This window comes from Coptis chinensis, chromosome 4 (genome assembly GCF_015680905.1).
Source record: "Coptis chinensis isolate HL-2020 chromosome 4, ASM1568090v1, whole genome shotgun sequence".
Lineage (NCBI taxonomy): Eukaryota > Viridiplantae > Streptophyta > Magnoliopsida > Ranunculales > Ranunculaceae > Coptis > Coptis chinensis.
The window spans coordinates 70939252-70963427 of record NC_141459.1 but is presented as its reverse complement, the minus strand read 5'-3'; the positions used below and the strand labels follow the sequence as shown (position 1 = coordinate 70963427).

Sequence of the window (24176 nt, the reverse complement as noted above, 5' to 3'; positions counted from 1 at the left end):
ATAGATCGAGCGTCCAGACGCATTGATTAAGTCTGGGATGCATGGATAATGCGTCCAGACGCATGAATCGACACTGTAGCCAATTCCTTCTCAGTTTTGAAGACGAAGTCGGACTCTGAAAGAAGTCTATTTGTATTAGGAAACAAATGACGGTTTGGAATGCTTCTAGAACTCATTGTAACCCCTATAAATAGAGGACCTAAGTGCCTCATGTAATTTGCCAATTCACTTATATTCTTGTCTCTAGAACTTGAGGCAGAGAGAGATTAATAAATTAGTCTTTCTAGTCTTATGTTCTTCAACTCTTCTTCTTCTCGTTCTTCGTGTTCTTCCTTCTTTATGGAAGGCTAATCTTCTCCTTTAAGGGAGGAGATGAAGCCAGTGCTTAAGGTTTAATGATTCTTCTGGTTTATGGTGTTCTTCAATCAGGTTAGTTCTTTATGTTTTTAGTTATTAGTTCCATTGCCCACACCAGGGGATGGAAGTATAGATTAAGGTTTTTATTTATTACAATTGAATATCATGCTAGTTTAGGGTTTTATTTATTGCAATTGAATATTTGCTAGTAATATGCTTTTATTTATTGCAATTGAATATAATACTATAATAGAGTTTTATTTATTGTAATTGAATATTATACTATTATTCTCTACTTTTCTTCTAATTGTGTAGTGTTTTAGAGTAAGGGAAGTATTCCTTGTGTTTGCCTTAGATGGTGATTCATTGAATAGCTGCCCAAGCTCACATAAAAGGAAAGAAGATACTAGTAACATAAATATAGGAACAACCTTAAGTAGAGTTAATTGTTTAACAATGTTTCACCCAAAAAGGCATTGGCACTTGCTCGATTGCCCGATTGTAGTCTACTTGGAGAACAACATGAAGCAAAAGGTCATTGAATCAAAAGCATTGGTGGATTTGAATCTCTTGAATCTATCTCTCTCATATTCTCTCCTTATTTCCAATTCTTAGCTTTAGTATAAGTTTAGTTTAGCATTAGAATCTACAATATCTATAATCATAGTTTTTAATCCCTCAAACCCCCTTTCCAGTCCTGTTCTTCACATAACATACACTTAAAAGTGGAATGATACCCTACTCATCCTTTACTTATTGAGGGATAATTAGGTTTTGATACGCTTCTCTTTTGTTCAACGACCATACCACATCTAACACACAAAAAGAGGTTGGTCAAGTGACCTAAATTAGCTTCATTGAAAGCTTTAAGGGGGTTTTTAGGACTTACTGGTGGCTTTATATCGTAAGTTTGTACAAAGGTATGACCATATTTGTGCTCCTTTAACTGAAATAGCTTTTGAGACACTCAAAACCGCTATGATTTCTGATAGAACATGAATTTATAAGAATAACTATTAATATAAAAACACAAACAATCACTCAAATAAACATGAATTTAAATAAATACTCTCTCTCTCTCTCTCTCTCTCTCTCTCATCTTTAAATAAATAAATCTCTCTCTCTCTCTCTCTCTCTCTCTCTCTCTCTCTCTCTAATCTAGATCTAGTAAATGTCTCTCTCTCCTCTCTTCTCTCTCTCTACAAAGACTAAATAAAATTTTAACTAAAAGACTAAATCAATAATTAAATCAAAAAAAAGGGGAGAGTAATAATTATTTGAAGAATTTCTATTGTACGATTGTACTAGTGATTATATTTTTAATCTAATTTAACTAAGCAATTAAAATATGATATAAGAATGAAAATAAACTAGAGAGAATGATAATCCACCTAATGATTTATTTTATGCCAAATTCAAATTACATACTCATTGAAAAGTAATATTTTTTAGTTTTTCCCACAATTTTCCAAATCTCTAGCAACAACCTACATCTATATAGTCATTATTACTAGCATGTAGGATAATTACAACTAAACATCTCTGTTCTAATCATAATAATTTTTTGTTCTATTCAATATACAGTTTATCTCTAAACATATTATATAAGAAACTAAACCTATTAAAATATATACAATGAATAATTGTACTTTAACAATTTATTCCTCATTAGACTTCTTAATCACTCCCTCTAACGTGAGGATTAACCTAATGTCATTGGAATAACCACAAGTACATGATTAAAATAAAAGAAAACATTATGCTATATATATGGAAAAGGAAAGGTGGAAGCTTAATTTATTAATGGTAGAATAATGGTGGCTATAAAACCCTAATTTTCTAATCCTAAAAACTATACTAAAATTGGATAATACAATAGATGCTTAGGGATTAAGTTAACCTCTACTTTTATAGTGAACAATTATGGTTTTATATGACTAAGTCAGAATCCCATCATAGCTTGAGCTCATGGGCTAAAATATTTCACTAGGGTCCAATAATCATTTTTTTTTTTTTTTTTTTTTTTTGCTTGGTAAGTCAAATATATTAAAACTTTAACGGAAATACAAAAGGATTATGGTATAGGGTGGGCAACATGCTGTCCCCCTATTTCCGGACTCTCCTAAACATGCCTGTAATCCTAGACAAGTATGTTGAAGCAAAATCTCACACAAATCTATAAAATCTTTGAAATGGGGCTTCCCATTTACGCGACCCGACTTAATTAAGCCCAATCGTGGTGTTCACTTCTCCTTGACTATTGTTATTCCTCGTTTAGCCAACAAGTCCGCGGTGGTATTGCCTTCCCTCCATATAGAAGAGATTGTCCATCTAGTCAACCTCTCTATACATGTTAACCACCGTGGTTGCATCATCCATGGGACATTCCCAGTTTCAAACGCCACAGCACTTTAGCTTCGAGTCGGTTTTCAATCCACAACTTCAGCCATCCTTTAGTGATTGCAGTCTCAACTCCGATAAGGATAGCCATATACTCAGCTCTGTAGTTATCACCCAACCCAATATTCATGCTGAGGGTGAGCAGGAATTGACCCATACTCCTTCGAAAAGATATGCCAATCCCAGAAGGTCCGGGATTTCCCATTGCCGAACCGTCAGTGTTAAGCTTCACTATGTCGGGTTCAGGTGGAATCCATGTACATTGTTTAACCTGCGGTGCTTTTTTCATTCTTATACCAATATTCCAGAATCTGAGAATGTCAAACTCTGATGGGTTATTGTAATAGTGACCCTTCGAGAGTTTACCAATGGTCATGAGCTGCAATCTCACGTAGTACTTGCACGCCCATAGCTTTGGCTTTCTGTCTTCAAAGTACACCTTAATCCTTTCCTTCCAAATGTTCACCAGGCATGATACAACACACGATTTCCACATATCCCAAAGCAGAGGGCTCCAATTCTTGTTGATCTTCATTGTGTCTTGGAAGCTATTAATGTCAGTGTTGATTTTAAAAACCTGTATTAGCCATCTCCAAAGCTTCTGAGTGAACTTCGCCTTTGCCGGAATGTGGTGGTTGGATTCAACATTGTTTTCACACAATCTACAACAAGAGGGTAGATAGATGCCTTTCTTCTGTACTCTGTCATCGGTTGGCACTCCTCTTTGTATAATCTTCCACACCAAAGCTGATACCCGAGGGTGGATCGAACTCCTCCATATATTTGTCATCCATTCAACCACCGGCTTTCTTTTTCTAATCTCTTCATATGCTGACCTCGTCGAAAAGTTGCCCTTCAAATCAGGGTACCAGATAGCATAGTCTTCGGAGGCAGAACTACACTTAAGGACATATGATGGGCTTTTATGGGCCCGTTGCATTACATCTTGCAGCACATCAGGAATACACCAACTATCCCCTTCAAGCAGGTCACATACCCGAGCTCTACATCCCTTCAGATCCATTGTACTGACGTTGAGCATGTGTTTGAGGGACTGAGTCCCTAACCAATTATCCCTCCATATGTCTACCTTTTCCCCATTAGCTATCACCCATTGAGTTCTATGTTTAACTTCCTCGAGAGCTTTCATTATCCCAGGCCATATAGAGGTTGGCTTGTGTGCTTTAATAATCTCTCCATCTGGGTTGAAATATTTTGCTTTCATGAACAAAGCAAAAATAGTTTCACCATTTAGAATTTCCCAAGCCATTTTCATCAAGACAGCAGTGTTCACATGTTTGAGCCTTCTAATCCCAAGTCCACCTTCACAAGCAGGCTTGCACACTCTTTCCCAGCTTACAGTCACACCTTTTCTTATAGTAGGATCTCCCGACCATAGAAAGTTTTTCATAATAGTTTCAAAACTTTTGACCACGGACATTGGCCATTTGTAGATGGACATGTTGTAAGCGGTATGCTACAAAGAACAGATTTTATCGAGTGATTCTCCCTTGAAAAGACAACCTCTTTCCCTTCCACCCCCCGAGTTTCTTCTTAATCTTGTCCAATATTGGTGTTACACGGGCCCTGGTAACTCTCCCTTGATGTAAACCCGACCCCCCAATATTTCTCCGCAGATAGCCTTCAACCATATTCACTCCATCAAGACATCATGTTTCACGAGATGAGTAAAGCTACTAAAGAACACTTTACTTTTGGCTTGACTAATGAGTTGTCCAGCTGCCTTTTGGTACCTTTGAAGGATGTGGTTGAGCTTTTTAATACCTCTTATCTCACCATTTGCAAATATAATGATATCATCCGCAAATATGAGATGGCTAGGTGTCTTGCCACTTTCTTAATGATAGTTAGTGGCTTGAGATGGTTTTTTCCCCGAAAATGCAAAGCTCTACTCAAGGTGTCTTCAGCCAAGGCAAACAGAGAGGGGAGAGGGATCTCCTTGCTTGAGTCCTCTCTCCATGCCAAAGAAACCCACAGGTCCACCATTAATTAGCACTGAAATCTGTGCTGAGCTCACAATCGTCCTTATCCATTTAATCCAGGTGCCTGCAAATCCCAGTCTTTGCATAACTTGGAAAAGAAATCTCCAACTCATTGTATCATATGCCTGACTTATATCCAACTTGATAGCTAGAGATCCACCAAATCGATCCTTCTTCAACTCATTCATCATTTCAGATGCCATGGAGATGCTAGTTTGAGAACATCTTGTAGGGACAAAACCAGTTTGCTCTTGTGTGATGATATCATCAGCCAACTCATTAAGCCACAGCTGTAGAAGTTTAGTAATGATCTTAAAAAGAAAATTACCCATGCATATGGGTCTATATTGACTGAGTTTCTTGGCATTTTTATCCTTCGGGATCAAAGCAATAAAATTTGAGTTCAATCCCCTAGGTAAACACCCCTGGATGAAGAAAGACTGGATAGCCCTGCACACATCTTGCTGTATAATATTCCAACATTTGAAGTAAAAGTTCCCTTGGAATCCATCGGGTCCAGGTGAACTATCAATATTCATGCTGAAAACAGTCTTCTGGATTTCCTCATAAGAAGGCACTCTTGTCAGATTGTAATTTGCTTCGTCATTGATCAACCTGGGTATAATGCTCAATAGCTCTGGATCTTCTTGCACTTGAACCTCCTTGTATTTATCTGCATAATAGCCTGTTACATACTCTTTAATCTGCTCCTGATCCTCTAGAACAGTGCCACTCTCCGTCATCAATTCTGTGAACATGGAGGCTCCCTGTCTAATCTTGCATATGTTATGGAAATATGTAGTGTTTCTATCACCCTCATCTTCAAAACAGGTTCTACTTTTCTGTCTCAGTAGGGAAGATCTGTTTCCTCTAGCTGTATCCAGTTCAAATTCTTTGTGTATCACTTCTGCCGTGAGGAGATCATCTTCAACTTCCAGATCAACATGTTGTTGCATTCGAAGAAGTTCATCTTCAGCTTTCCTGATGGCGGTATCTGTGTGACCACCTCTAAGTTCCATTTCTTTATAACCATTTTCAGGCGTTGGAGCTTTCACATTACCTTAAGGAGAGGAGGGAGAGGCATGCCTTCATTTAGGGGTGCAACACGAGGACTTCCCAGGAGGTCACCCATCCTAGTACTACTCTCACCCAAGCACGCTTAACTACGGAGTTCTGATGGGATCCGGTGCATTAGTGCTGGTATGATCGCACCCAAAATAATGGTCTGCATTGGCGGTCCAATAATCAAGGTCCAAATCTATAGTATTTTACTGTTTTACCATTTTCATTAACTTTTACTACTCTATATCCGTCGAGGTGCAAACCATTATAAAGCTATTTCTAAGCCGGTCGTTTTGATATAAGTTGGGTCTCAATCAGAGCTATGAGTCCAAAGATATGCCCATTTGAAGTTCTGTTGACTTTTCAGTAGTTTTCCATCTGGGTTGACTTTCACTTGACTCCTTTGGCTTAGGCTTTTTGAGGGTTTTTTCTTCATGAATCTTGGCCTTTATCCATGTTTTTTCACCTAACAACCAATTTAGCTTATTTTCACGCACAATTGATATCATTTCAATACTTATTCAACTCCAAAACCTAAAATATACAAAAACAAGTAAATAGTATAAACTCATATTATTAATAACATAATAGACTTAAGTTGAATACTATTAAGGGGTTTAAAGTACAGTTTTGGGTGTTTATCAATTTCTACTCCAGTTCTTGCATTGCCTGATTTTTCAAAAGTTTTTTATGTGGAATGTGATGATTTGGGTAAAGGTATAGGTGATGTCCTTCGTCAAGATGAGCACCCATTGGCTTTCATTAGCAAGGCATTGTCTGGTCGTAATTTGAAGGAGATGCTAGCCATCGTTTTTACTGTTAATAAATGTCGACCTTATCTATTGGGTAACCACTTCAAGATAATCACAGACCATCATACTTACGAACATCATGTAAAGCTGCCGGACTGCCAATAATGTGATTGGAAGCCGCAGAGTCAATTAACCTAGGAGAAGTAAGGAGATGTTTCTTACCCTGGAGACCAAGAGCCGAAAGAGCATAAATAATCATATGTTGAACCTGCTCGGGAGTAATGTTGGAAGCAGAACCCGTAATAGCAGGTAGAGCAGAAGATGTAGGCATAAAAGTGGATTGAACAACAATATGAAAAGCAGGAGCAGATTGATTCTGAGGGCATACACGACAATCCTTAATGATATGACCCTCCTGCTTGCAATAATTGTAGAATTTCTTGTTGCAATGTTTTGCAATGTGCCCAATTTCCTTGCAACTATAACACTGTGGCGGAGATTTGGATTGTCCTCTGCCTTGAGCAGTGTAGGCCATATTAACCATCTCAAAACCACCAGTGTCTTGAGCAAGGCCAAGCTATGAAGCGAAACGTTGTTCTTCACGCAAGAGTTCACCCAAGCAAACCTCCAAAGATGGGACAGGTGTGTGATTGATTAACCCAGCTCGTGCACTTTCAAACTCGGGTCGGACCTTCATCAAGAATTGATCCTGCTGGCTCTCATAGTGAACCGCTTGTAGTGCTGGTAAAGTTCTTTGGAAACTTGAGAATGCACCAACCCAGAATAATCACTCCAAAAATTAATAAAACCAGAATAAAATTGCTTAATAGAGAGGTTCCCTTGGCGATTGATAAAAGGTAAAATGAATAGTTTTACCTACGAATAAACGATTAAGCTCAAACGCAAGTAAAACTAAAACTATTTTCTTGTCTAATTTATCAAAGTTTTTCTACTCTCGATTCTATCAAAATAGAGTTGGAGTAAAAGATTCGTTTTACTCCTAGTTCTTTAGAATTAGCATTTCATAAGATTATCAATCTATCCAAAGTTAATGAGAGTTTTACGAAATTTATACTACGATGGAAATTTAAATAACAAGATATGATTTCATACGACTACGGAATACTAAATTGATACTATGATAAGGAATTAGGGGGGATTTATTCCACCTTAACTCAACTTAATCAACTAACAAAGAAATGTCCCAATCCAAATCGAAATGCTTTCGCATAACAAATTGGTACTTCTAATCCCTAATTATTCATGAAAATTTCTACCAAATAATAACTAGCATGTGAAGCAATCAAACCCATTCTCATGGTGAACTAATTACTCTCTATAATTGAATATATTATCACGATGATTTCTAAGTTAACAAAGATCAATCTTCATCAAGGCTTCTTCAACCCCCTCTAATGGAGGTTTAGTCTAGAGTCATTAAATTATCATTTCCAATTGAATTAAAACAAGACATGATATAAAGATTCTAACTTTACTAATTTGAACTAATCAATAATAATCTAATGATTCCAAATGAACTAAAATAAGATTTAAAACTAATTGGAACTATAATTATGATTTAACTAATTATCAATTGAAGACAACCTAATTTATGAATTTGAAACAACTTAAACTTAAACAAGAATTTAATCAATAAAATAATTGGAATGAAATTGAATACTTTATTATGAACTAATATTTGATTCTAAAATTATAATCTACTTGTTCTAACACTAATTAATTGAAAGGTAAAACTAGATCTGAAACTAATTAATGGAGAGAAAACTAGATCTAAACTATTCTCTAATGGCTACTTTCTACCTAAACTAATTGATTTCTTAAGAGTTAAGTCTTGTGTGTTGAAATGGAGAAGACCAAATCCACATTTTCGTGCATGGGCTGAGGAGCCATGTTTCGGGTCGGAAAATCGAGCCCAAAGCCCAATTTCTTCAGTCCACAGAGCTCTTCTCAGCCGGATTTGAATTTAGCAAACTTTTCATCCACTTCTGCTCCTCTGATTGGGTCAAGTCTTAGACCATTGGAAAGCTCTTTCCGAGCCGGTCGTTTTGACATAAGATAGTCCCAATTCCAAGGTCTGAGCCCAAAGATACGGTCTGAAGAAGTTCTACTGACTTTTGTGTGCTGTTTCTGCCCGCGTTAATTTTGACTTTTCAATTTTGACCGGGTTTTAAAAAGGTTTTTTCTCCTTGAATCTTGGCCTTAAATCACAGAACTTCTTATGAACCAACCCTTGCTCCTTTATCTCGCCAAAGTGACACATTTGTTCACATAATTGACTTCAATGCCCGAAATACATAAAAGCACGTAATCAGCATTAACTCTTATTTATTACTCGCATAATTGGTCTAAAAGTATTATTGTTAAGGGGTTAAAACTACAGTTTTGGGCTCTTATCAAACTACCCCTAAACAGCATTTTGCTTGTCCTCAAGCAAATATGAGAAATTAGAATAAGTGACCAAAAATGGAGTTCTAACTACTCTCGTTTCGCCGAGTGCGATTGCATTGACCATATGCAACAAGGCCTTAAACCACTAGGAATTCCCTAGTGGACGAGTTATAGCCTCGTGAGAGTTTTCCAGTGCAGGTACTCACAAACTTTTTCTATACTACAACGACTATGAAATAAAACTATTGTTTCCTTATCTATGTCTCAATTATCTATACATCTCACTAGCAATGAATACAGAATAATCAAGTCGAAATCTAAGCTAATATATGCATAATAGTCAATCATCTACGAACAAACATATATAAAATGAGTAATACTATGAAATGCACTAGTAGGTCCGTTTATGAAAACTCAGAATAACGTCCTTAAGTAGGTCCTCACATAAATGTCAAGAAAAAAACTACTCTTATTTTTCTGCTCAAGTTTCGCTACTCCAGTGTGCAATGGGCACACTTTACCTTACAATCTCAATGACACACAAGGAAATCGGAGTCGATCAAACACATCTGCCACTTACTATCACACTAACCTATTCCTAATTGAGCTAGAGGTCTTTATTAGGTGTTGCGGGGATTAAGAGATGGTTTAAGAAGGAAGGAAATGGATATTCAAAAAGGACAAGTCTGAGATAATAGAGTCTTCATATTATGTAACTAGAGAAAACCTTGTTATTTACTTTTGCTTCTACACTTTGTTTCCATTCTTAGCCATATTTTTTTTCTTTTTCTTTGGCTTTTGACTCCTTTGATTCTATTTTTTTTTTGGAGTTCTGACTCTTTATTTTCTTTTATTTATTTATTTGGATGGAAACTTTCTTTTCTTATTTGAAGCGACTAACAAATTCTTGATTTCAAAGGTCTTTCTCTTTTTTATTCTTCATCTATATTCTCAGACTCATTCAAAGATTGGGTAGGCTGATTTTTTTTTTTTTTTTTGTTTTGTTTTTGTAACAGGGTAAAGGATTTGCTGTTTATGAAAGGCTAAAGAAAGGCTCAGAGGGGCGACTAGCGGAAAATAATTTCATAAGGTTTGAATTTTTGGCTATATCGATCCAAAGAGGGCCTAAATTCTCGATTAGGATATGGTATAGTGATCAAGCAAGTAGACGTGTGATTTCTCTATCCGGATTTTATTTCACTCTTGTGTTATTTCTCAAATGTTTCACTCATATAAGGTTTTAGGCTATATTCTCATAGGATTTGTAGAATAAGTACTCTAGCCTAGATTTCAGAAACTTACTGCCAAACAATCATAGATACTTGTAAGACCCCTATTTTATATTTACATTATCTGCATAACAATATTTAATATTTTCTGTATTTGACTGTATTTTTCTGGTCAACGTGCTAGCATGTGGAATACCAAATAGTAATTTCAAAAAATGTTAATATAGGAAAATAATATTTGAATTTTGAATGTGGGTAGATTATCTTTAATTTTTGGAAAACTTTAAATAAAAAGGAAATAAGATATTAACCTAAGGAACATATATATATATATATATATATATATATATATATATATATATATATATATATATATATATAATAATATTTCCATAGTTATGATATAAGAATATTTAGTAATTTGGAAGTTAATCAGAATATAGGGTGTCTCCGGAGAAAACTAGTTTTTCCTGAAAACCACAAACAACACACACAAGCAAAAAACGGAGAAGAACGCGGATTTCGCAAGCTAGCTGAGATTGGTTCTCTCATTATTTTCTTCGATATTTTCTGTTGCCGATAACACAGGAGGTGAGTAGTTTATTTTTTGTATTTTTCCCGTATATAGACACAGTTAACTGTACGTCCAAAACCATGTTCTGTTCATCTTTCATTTTCTACTATTTTCTGTTCAAAGAGTTTTCTTATTGTGAATGTTTAAAACTTGGTAGATTTGTTAGGACTGTCAACACCATTAGGTGGTGGTAAAGGGAGGCGCGAGCCCCAAACCTCCTCCCCTGTAAAGGATGCCATTACTGCCATTACGGTGATAATGAGGGATTTAATTTTTGTTTTTATTCTCGTGTTTAAACTACTATTTTGGTATTGTGGGTTGGTGGTTTGATGTATGGTGGTAGTGGGGAGTTTGTGGGGGTTTGAAAGCTCCAAGAACATTAATGGCGGTCGGATCTAAGATTTTAGAGGTGATTTTTATAACTGGAAATCGGGGGTTGCTTGGTGAATTAAAGCTTTGGGGTTTTTCACTCTAACCAATTTCGGTTGCTTAGTTTAGGGTGGTGTGTGAAGGTTGGGTGGCCGGAATTTGGGGTTGGAGCGCTGGAGAAGATGAAGGGATCGGCCACTGTTCCTGATGTTTTGTTTGGGTACTTTTTAGTTTGGCCGGACCGCACTAGTTGGGTTACCTTGGGCCGGACCACATCAGTTTTGTTTTGGGCCAATTCTTTTAGTCTTTTATTTTTGGGCCAGTTTAATATGTTTATGTGGGCTGGTTCCTAAAATTTGAATTGGATCGCATGGGATCTAGTTTAGTTTCGAAATTTTCAAGTTGGGCCAAATCAATTTATGGGCCGGGTTAAACTGGGTCAGTTTAGCTAGTCGCTTAGGACCAGGGTTTGAACTCTTTTTAAATATGGGTTTGGGTGAGGACCGGGTGGAATGACCACCGGTTAGGACCGTCGACTGTTGGGTTGACTGTTGACCCGTTGACTGTTGATCTTTTTCCAAAAATGTTATAGATTGATTTTATGGACCAATCCGATTATAGGATGTGGGTGACACTTGTATAAACTTGTTTGTCAGTATCTAATATAGATTTGACGTCGATCTGGTGTAAATTTTGACACGTGAAGATAGAGAAATTTTAAGATGCATAGATATATATGTTTGAATAAATTACGTAACGAAAATCCTAGAACCTAGCTACCACAACTCATGTGATTTGCCCTATGTGGGCAGTGGGCGTGTGCAATCTGAATGGCCCTTCTGGCGTAGCCGAATAGTGGCTTGATTATCTCGTTCGCCAAACTTTAGAACGAGACGCGCGTTACTTTTATGCCGAATAGTGGCATTACTTACATAATGGCTTTCGTGTGAGGGTTACCTGGTGTGCGGCATCCCGCTCAAGGTAGTTACGCACGGAGTGATACATTATGTAAGGGGAGGCATGTGGATGTATATGTTCGGCGTTGGGTAGCGATTGTGGTAGCCAGGAAAACTAGGTAAAACATAGAGACGACGGGTTACTAGGGACACTTGATAAATGTTACTGCCATGATATTTCCCTCAGGTGTGGTTATTGATTTAAGACTTTCAAGTTAAGTTTCATTTTTTGCTATGATTATTACAAATTGCTTGCAGGAGAGTGAGTTAAACTAATTATTCTTGCAGAGAGGACCCACTCTGCGATAGAGCATGCATAAAGGTAAGTACTAGGCTGACATAAGTTATTTACTCTTAGTTAGAAGTTAAGGTGCCTTTATGAAGGAACTAACTACCTTAAGCTAAGGCGCCTCGATGGAAGAACTACCTGCCATGTAAAGAATGAAATATTATGTATGTCTAAATGGTTTTACTAAGGCTACTCATACCAGCATTATTTATAATGCTGACTCGATTTGCATGTTTGCTAATCGGGTGCGTTCTTATATGAACATAGTCGATCAGCCTGGATAGGGTTAGCTGATGTTCGAGAAGGTGGTGTGCTGCTCGTGATTGATGTTAGCATTTATTTTTAATAAGATGTCGTTTCATTTTTCCTCAGAGATGTAGTGGAATTTGTTGAGGACATATGTTTAATTTATTTTTTTTCCGAATTCTTAAGTGAAGAAGTTTGTAACTTAATTTTTTATCACAAGTTTTCTTAATGAGGAGTGGATTGTTTTGAGTATTTTATTGTTTAGTTTTTCCGCATGTGTTATTATTCATTAGGGTTATAATATAGATTGGGTTGTGAGGTTGTTGTCACATCTCGGATATCGAAGAGTCGGATATTATTATTATTATCTGATTTATCGAAATTCGGGGTGTGACAATACTCATGTAATATATTTATAGATAAATGTAAAGATTATTACCTACATATTAACCTAAGTTTCTAAAAATTATTCTAATGCAAAAGCTACGTGAGACTTCTAGATTATTCAGAGCATAGAGAAATAAAACAATACCAATATTCCTAAGTGTATAACATAATTTTTTATTTATATTTTTGAAATTTTTGAATTTTTACTAGAAAACAAGTGCATATTATACATATCTATATCCTAACAGATGCCTTAATTACACGTGTTTCTATGCCCCAAACAAGAAGCATGTTTTGTCCTTAAAGTATTTAAATAAAAAGGGTAGAGAAATACCATGGAAACGTGTGAAATTCTAGAACATCTGCAAAACAAGGTTAAACATACTAATATAGAAAATAAAAAGTGACGCAACTCTATAAGAGTTCCACCCGTTATGGGGTTAATAAGAATTAAATTGCTTTGGACATAAGTAGACACTAACTGAAACTAAAAACTTACCTTATCTCCCGCTTAATCCTCATCCTCCTCATCTTTAATAAAGAAATGAGGCTCCTTCGCATCCTGCCACACCATGGTGATTTGCCAGGCTTCACGCCATTTATCATCTACTATAACTAACCTATCAAGCGCCACTTGGTCGGATAGGGTGTAAGGAGCAACCTGATGAGGTTGTATCCTCCACCCTGGCCAAGTCATTGCAAGGAAAGATAGAATAATACAATTGGTGGGTCTCACAATGTCGACCCCAACCCAATCCATGAAGCAGGCACAAAAAACAGGGAAGAAACATAGCATAATACGACAAATTAAAACAGGCATAAGAAGGTACTTATGCCTCTTGCTATGGGCTCGGGCTAAACTAGACATTAGGGTCTGGGGAATATCATAGAGTGTACGTCCCCCAGCTAAAGCAAGGAAAATATCACAAGTTTCGTCATTCACAGAAGAATAATGTCATTCCCCTTTAATGTTTAACATAATCCAAAACATAACAGTGCCCACATTCATAGACAGGCTACCAAAGGCGATTTTATAATCCCCTTGGTCCTCTATCCTAAAGATTCCTGCCCCGTAATGCTCATGCAAATCCTCATAGTTATACATGTACATATTATCTACCAAATAGGACCATGAGTCTTATATTTCAGCGGGCATAGCAAGTCCAAGAACAAAGGCTAGCAATAACCTCGAAATTTCCATCGGTTCATCCCCAATGGTGAAGGAGAACACTTGTTCTCCATCCGGTCTATCAAAGAACTGATAATTATCATAAAAATAAGATGTAAGTGCGGGAGAATAAAGTTCATCAGCTCTTACCATTAGCGGTTCCCAGCCTACGTGTATGATCACCTCGCGAAACCAAGCACCATAAGCGTCACTTTGGAACAAGTCTTCAAAAGACTATTCCAGTATGATACGAGGGGATGTCATCACAAAACTACTTTCTAGCACAGCTGCAACGGTCCTTGAATAACCCACTAAGGCTTGTATGGGCGTGGGTCGCGCTCTGGAGCAATTGAACTTATAGTGTTTTGGGCGCGGGTCGCGCTCAGGTATGGTCTTGGTAGGGCACGAGTCGCGCTCAGGGGAAACTGGACTTACAATTTTCTAGGCGCAAGTGGCGCCCACTGAGGTGCAGGCGCGCTCCGTGAGCTGCGAAACTGCTGAAATGCTAAAGTGAGAAGGAAAAAGAAGGAAACTTGGGAGTGAAAGGTGAGAGATGAATGTGAGAGATGTGAGTTTTGTGTGGAGAATGAATGAAGTTTATATAGGTTTGAGTTTCCAAAACGAATCGAGAAGTTTCCAAAAAGTTTTAAGGCAATTGCCGGAAACAAAAATTTCCAAAACCGAAAACGGAAACGACCCATATTATTGATTCTAATACAAACCTAATATCTCTTAGACTTAATTTAGAATAGTAACTTCTAAACTCTTATAGATTTCATCTTACCACCACATCTAATCATAGGCATGCCAATATCGGCAATATTCTCAACCATCACTCCAAAACAATTTTTAAAATGAGGATCATATAAAAATCATGTTAGAATAAGTAATACCACCCCCAAACAATTCGGGAAGGTGGGATTAACAATAAAAACAACGCACAATTTGAAAAGAACCACATTATATTAAAAATGAAATTCAAACAACATTTAACTACCAAATTCAAATTTAACTACGAAATTCAAAATTAACATCCGAACTAAATAAAAACAAATACAAAACAACATCAACTCATAATATCCCTAAAGAACGCGCTGCTGGTAGTGGATGGCACATGGGAAGGAGATGACTCCTGAGCTCCCAATGGGCCAGAGCCATCCGGCCCTTCCGGCGACGACGCCGTGCCTCCTCACGCGGCCTCCTCAGAAGAGGAACCCCCATGGGGTGGGTAGTGGTCAAGCATATCTGCTCGGAACTTTCGCTGAGCTTCCATCTCAGCCTTCGTCTCTTCCCAACGCTCATCTTCGCGCTGGGCACGAGTCTCAAAGTTACGATGGATGGTAGCTTGCCGAGTCCGGAGATCTTCGCAAATAGTATTGAGGGAACGCATGCCACGATGAAGCACCGACATGCGTTCTGCATCAAACCTACACCTCTCCAAGGCATCGACATCAAAATATGTCGTGTCCTCCTCATCCTCCGAGTCAGTCTCTTCCACTACCCTTTCTTCAGGCAACCTCCAAACCTTCTGAACACAGTTCATATATGTTACGGCATTCGTACGCATCTTAATCATAGTACGCTCAGTTTTTGGAGTTGCTCTCAAATACATCATGATCTTTGTTATCAATACGGGGAGAGGTGCAATACTCTTCCCAACTCCCCTAATCATATTAATCAAAAACTCGAGAATACAAAATTCATACTTCTGCTCCTGGAGTATCCAAAGAACGTGAAGGCAATTCAGACTGATGTCACTTACCTTCTCTTTTCCTGTGACATTCCTACCAATCCATCGAAGCTACGCTCTACCCGGTGGTTGGTTCAAGAAGCGACGATCGGCAAAACACAATGCGAGCTCGCATTGTAGTTTCCTTCCATAACTGTCGCATTCATCAAAGGCTCGATCCCACCAAATTGGGATTCCTATAATGTAGCGTCGAGATGGCGTTTAGGCGGAATGCCTAAAATCTCAGCCAGCAACTTCCTAGATACTTCTCTCCTTGTCTCGGCCACCTTAACAAAAATTCTATTCTCATCCAACTCTCTCTTCTTATAGAATTGTTCTACCAAATCGGAGTGATAGAAATCATCTGTCGAGTACCACAACCTACTCCAATCCCTCCTAATCATCTCGTCACCTTAAAACGGCGTGAAGCGGTCGGCCGTAAACGCTTGCTCCGGCAAAATTCTCCGTCTTTGCGCCATTGAGTTTTTGGAATGATTGGAAGGTTTAAAAGCAATGTGGGGATGGAGTTTGAAATCAACTCACTAAAACTAATGGGAGGAGGCATGGTGGTGGCGGTTGCAGTTTGATTTTTTGGATATTTTTATGTTTTTGGTGGTTGAAATTGATGAAGATGGTGGTGGGAATAGTTTGGAGAAGATTTGGGTTGGGATTGAACTTTGGGCGTGGATGTAGTTAGGTTTTTTTTTTTTTTTTTTAGGGTTTGAAGCTTTGTTAATGGCGGTGGTGAAGGTGAAAACGCGTGATCTGTTTTGGTATGAAGGAAAGGGACGCACGTGCGTGGCACGTGCATGAGAGATATTAGGCCCAAGCCCAATTTGATTTTTTGAAATTTGTCCATTTTTCTCGCAACTTCAAAATAAAATTGTCGCTTCGTTACCGGTCCGATTTTTGCGAATGATCTATGGAAATGGTCAGGAGAGAATTTCCAATCCAATTATCCATAAAACACTCTATTATAACTATGGTTGACATATAAGAAGATGGAAAATGCCTCGAAGTGCGTGCATGACGTAAGTTATGCGAACGAATGAAATCTAAATTCATAGATAATGTCAACCCGAATTGAAATACGATTAAACGGCCTAAGCAACACAAATGGAAAGTTGAGCAATCAAGAACGGAAAAATGAACACCCCACCCCCAAACAAATTTTAGACAACGAAGTTTGAAAATTTGTTTTAAAACGTGGGTCTTTTAAAGTCAGATTCCCGAGACTTCCTAGATTACTATGTTTATGGTTTTGATATTTTTTACATTTTATAAATAAGATTTAATATAAGAAAAATGAAAAGCAATAGACATAATTCACACCATATAGAAACATGACTAAAAAACTGAGAAAATATGCAAGAGTGGAAAACGTGAATTATGTTAACCATGGACTTAGGATCCGGTACTTACAGCCACACACTCCATAGGGAGGGGCCGGTTACATGAATGGTACACTTACCAATATATGAAAGTGAAAGGAAGTACACCAAACGACAAAATGAGCTGTTTATAGTTAGATACTCGAGACTTTAACAAATTATATATATATATATATATATATATATATATATATATATATATATATATATATATATATATATATATATATATATATATATCAACCCCCAGAGTTTTCCATAAATCAACAACCTAAAGAGTTATGGGTCTTTCCATAAATAAATAACATGGAATGCACCCCCGAACAGAATCAAGCACCAAGATCTTCTATGACGCAACTTATTGAAATGAAAGCGAAGTCAGATAGATCTAGAACGTAACCGAGCATGCACCTTCTTTTTCATCTTTGAACGAGAGGGTGTCCAAGTGAATGATCGTGAGAAAATGGATGTTTGTGGAAGATATGTTGGATATGGATAAGTTTTAGAAGTAAGGAATGGAAAAAATGAGAATGTGGGTTTAGCACAAAACTCATTCATGGTGTAGGTGGGAACTGTCTCAATTCTAAAAATGAAGGTGTTAAGTGCCTTTCCCTTGGGAATTATTTCTGTATTAAGAGGATTTAGAAAATCCTTAAGCACAAAAGAAGCAAGAAGGTCAAGCGCAAACTCTAGGTTCCTTTGAAAAGGTGGAAGGTGGGGAAAATTGGTGATGGAAGATGAATGACTGTTAGCTAGAGCTCTCAGGTCTAGATCATTAGAAGCCTTGAGATATGCAATACATTCCTCGATAGGTAGGTCAAAAAAATCACTAGGATAGAGGGTGAAAAATTCATCTTCCGTCATAGTGTCAAGGGATGAAGGAATGTTGGCAGGGTGGGACTCGCAAGGTGGCAAGGAAGAGTTGCAAAATAGACGAAGGAAATCTTCCTCAACTTCTAGGGAGTTCTCGTCGAAGTTAGAACTTCCAAAGGAAAGGAATTTGTGCATCTGATCATCCGAAAACATGGTTTTGAAATATGAGCTAAGCTCTCGATCATGCTAACCTCTCCATCGATATTCGTGTCAGGAAACTGTTTCCTCATTTTAAAAACATTGACCTCAACAGAAAGATGGCCAAAGGACAAGGACATCAAACCATCGTGGCAGTTTATAAGCGTGTTGGCAATTGCCAAGAAATGGAGCCCTAAAAAGATCGGAATAGAGTCGTTAGCAACTTCTGTTTCAAGGATAACAAAATCCACAGGATAGTAGAAATCCTGAACCTTAACCAGCACATTTTCAACTACACCCTTAGGATACTTGATAGACCTATCAGCTAATTGCAATATCATTGTTGTAGGTTGCATCTCCTGTAGACCTATTTGTTTATATAAATAATAAGGGAGTAAGTTAACACTCGCCCCCAGATCTAATAAAGCACTGGTCGTGTGAGTATCCCCTAAGGTGCATTGTACAGTAGGACGACAGGGTCCTTGTACTTAACGATTCCATTGTGTTCCCTTAAAGTTGGAAATTGTTCAGTTAAAAAGGCGTCTTTAGGAATCTTTGTCTTACGCCTAGTAGTGCATAACTCTTTGAGAAACTTATCATGGTGAGGTAACTTTTTAATTACTTCAAGAAAATGTAAGTTTATCGTTAGATTTTTAAAAACTTCTCTAATCTCGTCAAAGTTTGTATCCTTGTTTAACATAGCTAATCTCTGAGGAAATGGTGGTTTCTCTCTATATTTAGCATATGGATCAACAGGATATTTAACCTTGGCTTTCTATTTCTTTGGTTGTGGTTTAACTGGTACCTCTATAGGGGTAGGATCTTCAGTTATCATTTCGGTATCTAGTTCGATATCCGATGTAGGGACTACTAGTGGGGTAACTATAGGTATAGTTACGGCATTATCAACCACTCTGCCAGAACGGAGAGTGGTGATGGTATTTAGCTCACCTACTTTTGCATTTTTAGTACTAGTATTATTGTTTAGCTCAAAGGTTATGTTTGTTGTTTTCGGATTAGGTATCGCTTGACCTGGAAACACACCTTTGGGTTGTACTTTCTCTTGTGCTAACTGCTGTAAGGAAAGTTGGATGGCTTGTAAAATTTATTGTTGGGTTTGCATAAAGGTATCAAAATAATCCGGTTGTGGAGGAGTGTTAGCAATAGGTTGTGTGACAGGAACTATGTCACGTTGATTATTAATGGGTGGATTTTGATAGTTATTATTTGCCGAAACGATACCTCTATTAGCATTATAATTATTATTGTTATAATTATTATAATTACCTTGACCTTGTCCTTGACCTTGTCGTGGTGGGGCTTGGTTATAATTGTTTGTTTGCCTAACATTTTGATTATTAAACCCTGGAGGTGTTACTTGTTGATTATTTCTCCAACTGAAGTTGGGATGTTATCTCCAAGGGGCGTTAGGAATAGGATAACTATTAATCGAGCAAACATTATCTTGTTGTGATGTTTGTTGTTCATAAGAGAAATGACAATAGGAGTCAGGATGCTCAGGACTCAAACAGAAATTACATGGATTGGTGTTGACATTCATGACGGGAATAGGCTTTTGTTGAACAAAAATAGCCTCTACCTTTTTAGTGAGAGATTCGATTAAATTTTTAAGTTCAAGATCGGGTTTCATCTCAAACATACCGGTGGCCTTCACTGTTGTAGAAGAACTAGCGGAAACGGGATATATCGTCACTACCCCCCCCCCCCCCCAGTTATTATTCCGCTTTGTTTGATCTTTTAAAAATTTATAAGCCTCTGAGGCTCCCTTACTGAGGAAACTACCCCCATTCATTATGTCAAGCACCTCTTTGTGGTGGTGTAACAACCCCTTGAAAAAGGCACGAACTAACGTGTCTTTCGCGAGGTTGTGGTGTGGACACTCTATAAGAAGATCAGTGAAATGATTCAAAGCCTCTGAAAATGATTCATGAGGATTCTGTCAAAAGAAATGAATCTTGGAAAGCATTTCATCGCTCTTTAGTGGTAGGTAAAAATGTTCCATAAATAGGTGAACAAGTTTGGCCTACAAGTTTACAGAATTAGGCGCTTGGGCAATTAACCAAGACGCTGCCTTATCAGCTAAAGGAAACACCCTTAGTTTAATTTGTTCAGCACCAACCGTAGGATGGTGGAATGTAGTAAGGACTTGGTCAATCCTACGCATGTGCTGATAAGGTTTTTCATGTTCTAACCCATGAAAAACGGGTAACAAATTAAATATATTTGGGGGGATTCGAAAATCCCTCACTGGGTTTGATAGAACGATGCAAGATTTTGGGCTATCGTTCAAGGCTTTATAAAAGTCAGAGAGAGGAGACTCTCTTTCTTCAGCCATTATTTCAGGTGTGGTGTGTGGTATATTAGCTAGAGGTGTAGTGAGTGGTATACTAGAAATGCGTGTTTGTTGACGTTCTTGGGTTGATTCGTTAGGTTTTTTCTTCGCCCGACCTTAATCTCATGCAAGGCTAAGACCAATCTTAACTAAACACGACAACACTCCAAACAATCCTGATATGCTAATATGAACCTCTAACAAGAGATGCGAGGTATGGAAGAAAGAAGTACCTGAATGCCTCCTTGCTTCGCTTATGAATAGCGTCTTCTATATACGTGCTCAATGTGTAAAACGAGTTAGAAACACTGAATAACTTGATGTAATGGAAGTTTGAACTAACTTGTGGAAATTAGGCGTTTCAAAGTAGAGGGCGCTGGGTGCGCTCAGAATTAGCCTAGGTGAGGGGCGGGTCGCACTCAGGTATAACTCGAGCTCCAGTGCGTCAGCGCGGGGGGCGCTTGAACTTTGCCTTGGCAAGGTGCGGGTCCCGCTCAGGTAAAACTCAAGTTCTAGGCGCTTCAGCACGGGGGGCGCTCGAGTTTTGCCTTGGCAAGGCGTGGGTTGCGCTCAGGTAAAACTCAAGTTCTAGGCGCTTAGGCGTGGGGGGCGCTCGAGTTTTGCCTTAGTATGGCGCGGGTCACGCTTCGTGTATTCCTGTGAGGAAGAATTCAATTCTGAAACAAACAACCACCATTAGAATCAAACAAGGGTGGGTGGGTTATGGGACTTTGGAAGACTAACAATACTAAATAAAACAATACTAAAGGGAACTAAGATGGCAGCGGCACCATTTGATAAAAGGTAAAATGAATAGTTTTACCTACGAATAAATGATTAAGCTCAAACGTAAGTAAAACTAAAACTATTTTCTTGTCTAATTTATCAATGTTTTTCTACTCTCGATTCTATCGAAATAGAGTTGGAGTAAAAGATTCGTTCCACTCCTAGTTCTTTAGAATTAGTATTTCCTAAGATTATCAATCTATCCAAAGTTAATGAGAGTTTTACGAAATTTATACTACGATGGAAATTTAACTAACAAGATATAATTTTATACGACTACAGAATACTAAATTGATACTATGATAAGGAATTGGGAGGGATTGATTCCACCTTAACTCAACTTAATCAACTAACAAAGAAATGTCGCAATCCAAATCGAAATACTTTCGCATAACAAATTGGTACTTCTAATCCCTAATTATTCATGGAAATCTCTACCAAATAATAACTAGTATGTGAAGCAATCAAACCCATTCTCATGGTGAACTAATTACTCTCTAGAATTGAATAGATTATCATGACGATTTCTAAGTTAACAAAGATCAAGCTTCATCAAGGCTTCTTCAACCCCCTATAATGGAGGTGTAGCCTAGAGTCATTAAACTATCATTTCCAATTGAATTAAAACAAGACATGATATAAAGATTCTAACTTTACTAATTTGAACTAATCAATAATAATCTAATGATTCCAAATGAACTAAAATAAGATTTAAAACTAATTGGAACTATAATTATGATTTAACTAATTATCAATTGAAGACAACCTAATTTACGAATTTGAAACAACTAAAACTTAAACAAGAATTTAATCAATAAACTAATTGGAATGAAATTGAATACTTTATTATGAACTAATATTTGATTCTAAAATAATAATCTACTTGTTCTAACACTAATTAATTGAAAGGTAAAACTAGATCTAAAACAAGATCTGAAACTAATTAATGAAGAGAAAACTAGATCTAAACTATTCTCTAATGGCTACTTTCTACCTAAACTAATTGATTGCTTAAGAGTTAAGTCTTGTGTGTTGAAATGGAGGAGACCAGATCCACAATTTCGTGCATGGGCTGAGGAGCCATGTTTTGGGCCCGAAAATCGAGCCCAAAGCCCAATTTCTTCAGTCCACAGAGTCTTTTTCAGCCAGATTTGACTTCAGCAGACTTTTCATCTACTTCTGCTCCTCTTATTAGGTCAAATCTTGAACCATTGGAAAGCTCTTTCCAAGCCGGTCGTTTTGACATAAGGTAGGCCCAATTCTGAGGTCTGAGCCCAAAGATACGGTCTTCAGAAGTTCTGCTGACTTTTGTGTGCTGTTTCTGCCCGCGTGACTTTGACTTTTCAGTTTTGACCGGGCTTTAAAAAGGTTTTTTCTTCTTGAATCTTGGCCTTAAATCACAGAACTTCTTATCAACCAACCCTTGCTCCTTTATCTCACCAAAGTGACACATTTGTGCACATAATTGACTTCAATACCTGAAATACATAAAAGCACGCAATCAGTATTAACTCTTATTTATTACTCACATAATTGGTCTAAAAGTATTATTATTAAGGGGTTAAAACTACAGTTTTAGGCTCTTATCAGTGATAGTTTCCAATGTCTAACTCCAATTGAAACTTTCGGGTAGAATTATCTTGATAATAAATTCGCCGAAGGTAATCCCACATCATCTTAACAGTAGTTCTTGCCATTAAAGCGAACAATAGAATTTTCCCTTTCTCCAGACATAATAACCACGAATAATTAGTCATAATCAGAAATACTCCAAGAAACCAAGAATTGGTCATAACCAGAATACTCTAAGAAACCAAGAATTCAGCCAAGCCGAGAGAAAACCACGAAAATAATTTGTGGCTCCGATACCATGTCAATTTGGGTTTTGTTCTGAATACCTCTCCTTGTGAGAGTTACTCTCTATATAGAAACTGTCGAGCTAATTACAAGGTTGAGAATCAGCCATTACATCAGACTATGCAAGGTAAGAATAAATGCCTATCGATTATGTCTATATACAATATACTCTTCTATATATAGCTAGACTAAATAAGATAGAATATATGCTGTCTTAATAAACTAGCCCGCACATATCCATCTACCAATTCTGCTAACACTTGTATGCCTTTACTGTTGTTTGTGTGGTTTTTTCGACAATACAACTTCCAAACACATAGTTTCTACGTACTGGTGTTGTTTTAGACATTGTTACATGTCCATTGTTAATAATGTTGTTTTCTACTTTGTTTAGGATTCATTTTTTTTTGTTTTTGTTTTCGTTTAAACTAATTGATAATGTAGGAATATGGATGATGAGTTCGAGGTTGCAGCTTATGTGTGCATAATTGCTGTGTACTTTATTTGTGAGAGGGCACTCACATATTTAGATGTAGATAGAGCACCATCTATAAATTGCGATGAGGAGAGAAATTGATATCTTGAGAGGTTATACACAAATAGTGATCGTCAGTGTCATAACATGCTGCGAATGAATACAATTGCTTTTCATAGATTGTGTGAACGACTAGTTTTGAAGGGGTCGAGTCCTAGTAGGTGGGTTGGAATTAAAGAACAAGTGGCAATGTTCCTTTTTGTTCTTGGCCATGACACCAAAATAAGGTAGGGCACTTTTGATGTTATTATAAGATCATCGGAAACGTATCATTGACATTTTCATAATATCTTGCAAGCTATTTTAAAACTTG

General features: G+C 37.4%; 1 non-coding gene and 1 pseudogene across 1 annotated transcript; both read right to left on the bottom strand.

Annotated features, from left to right (window-relative positions):
• Positions 1-5855: 5855 nt before the first annotated feature.
• LOC147504637 (5S ribosomal RNA) lies at positions 5856-5974 on the bottom strand. Its single transcript, XR_015194111.1, has one exon. It is a non-coding gene; the product is annotated as a 5S ribosomal RNA (ribosomal RNA).
• Positions 5975-6686: 712 nt separating this feature from the next.
• LOC147504636 (uncharacterized) lies at positions 6687-23168 on the bottom strand (annotated as a pseudogene).
• Positions 23169-24176: the final 1008 nt, after the last annotated feature.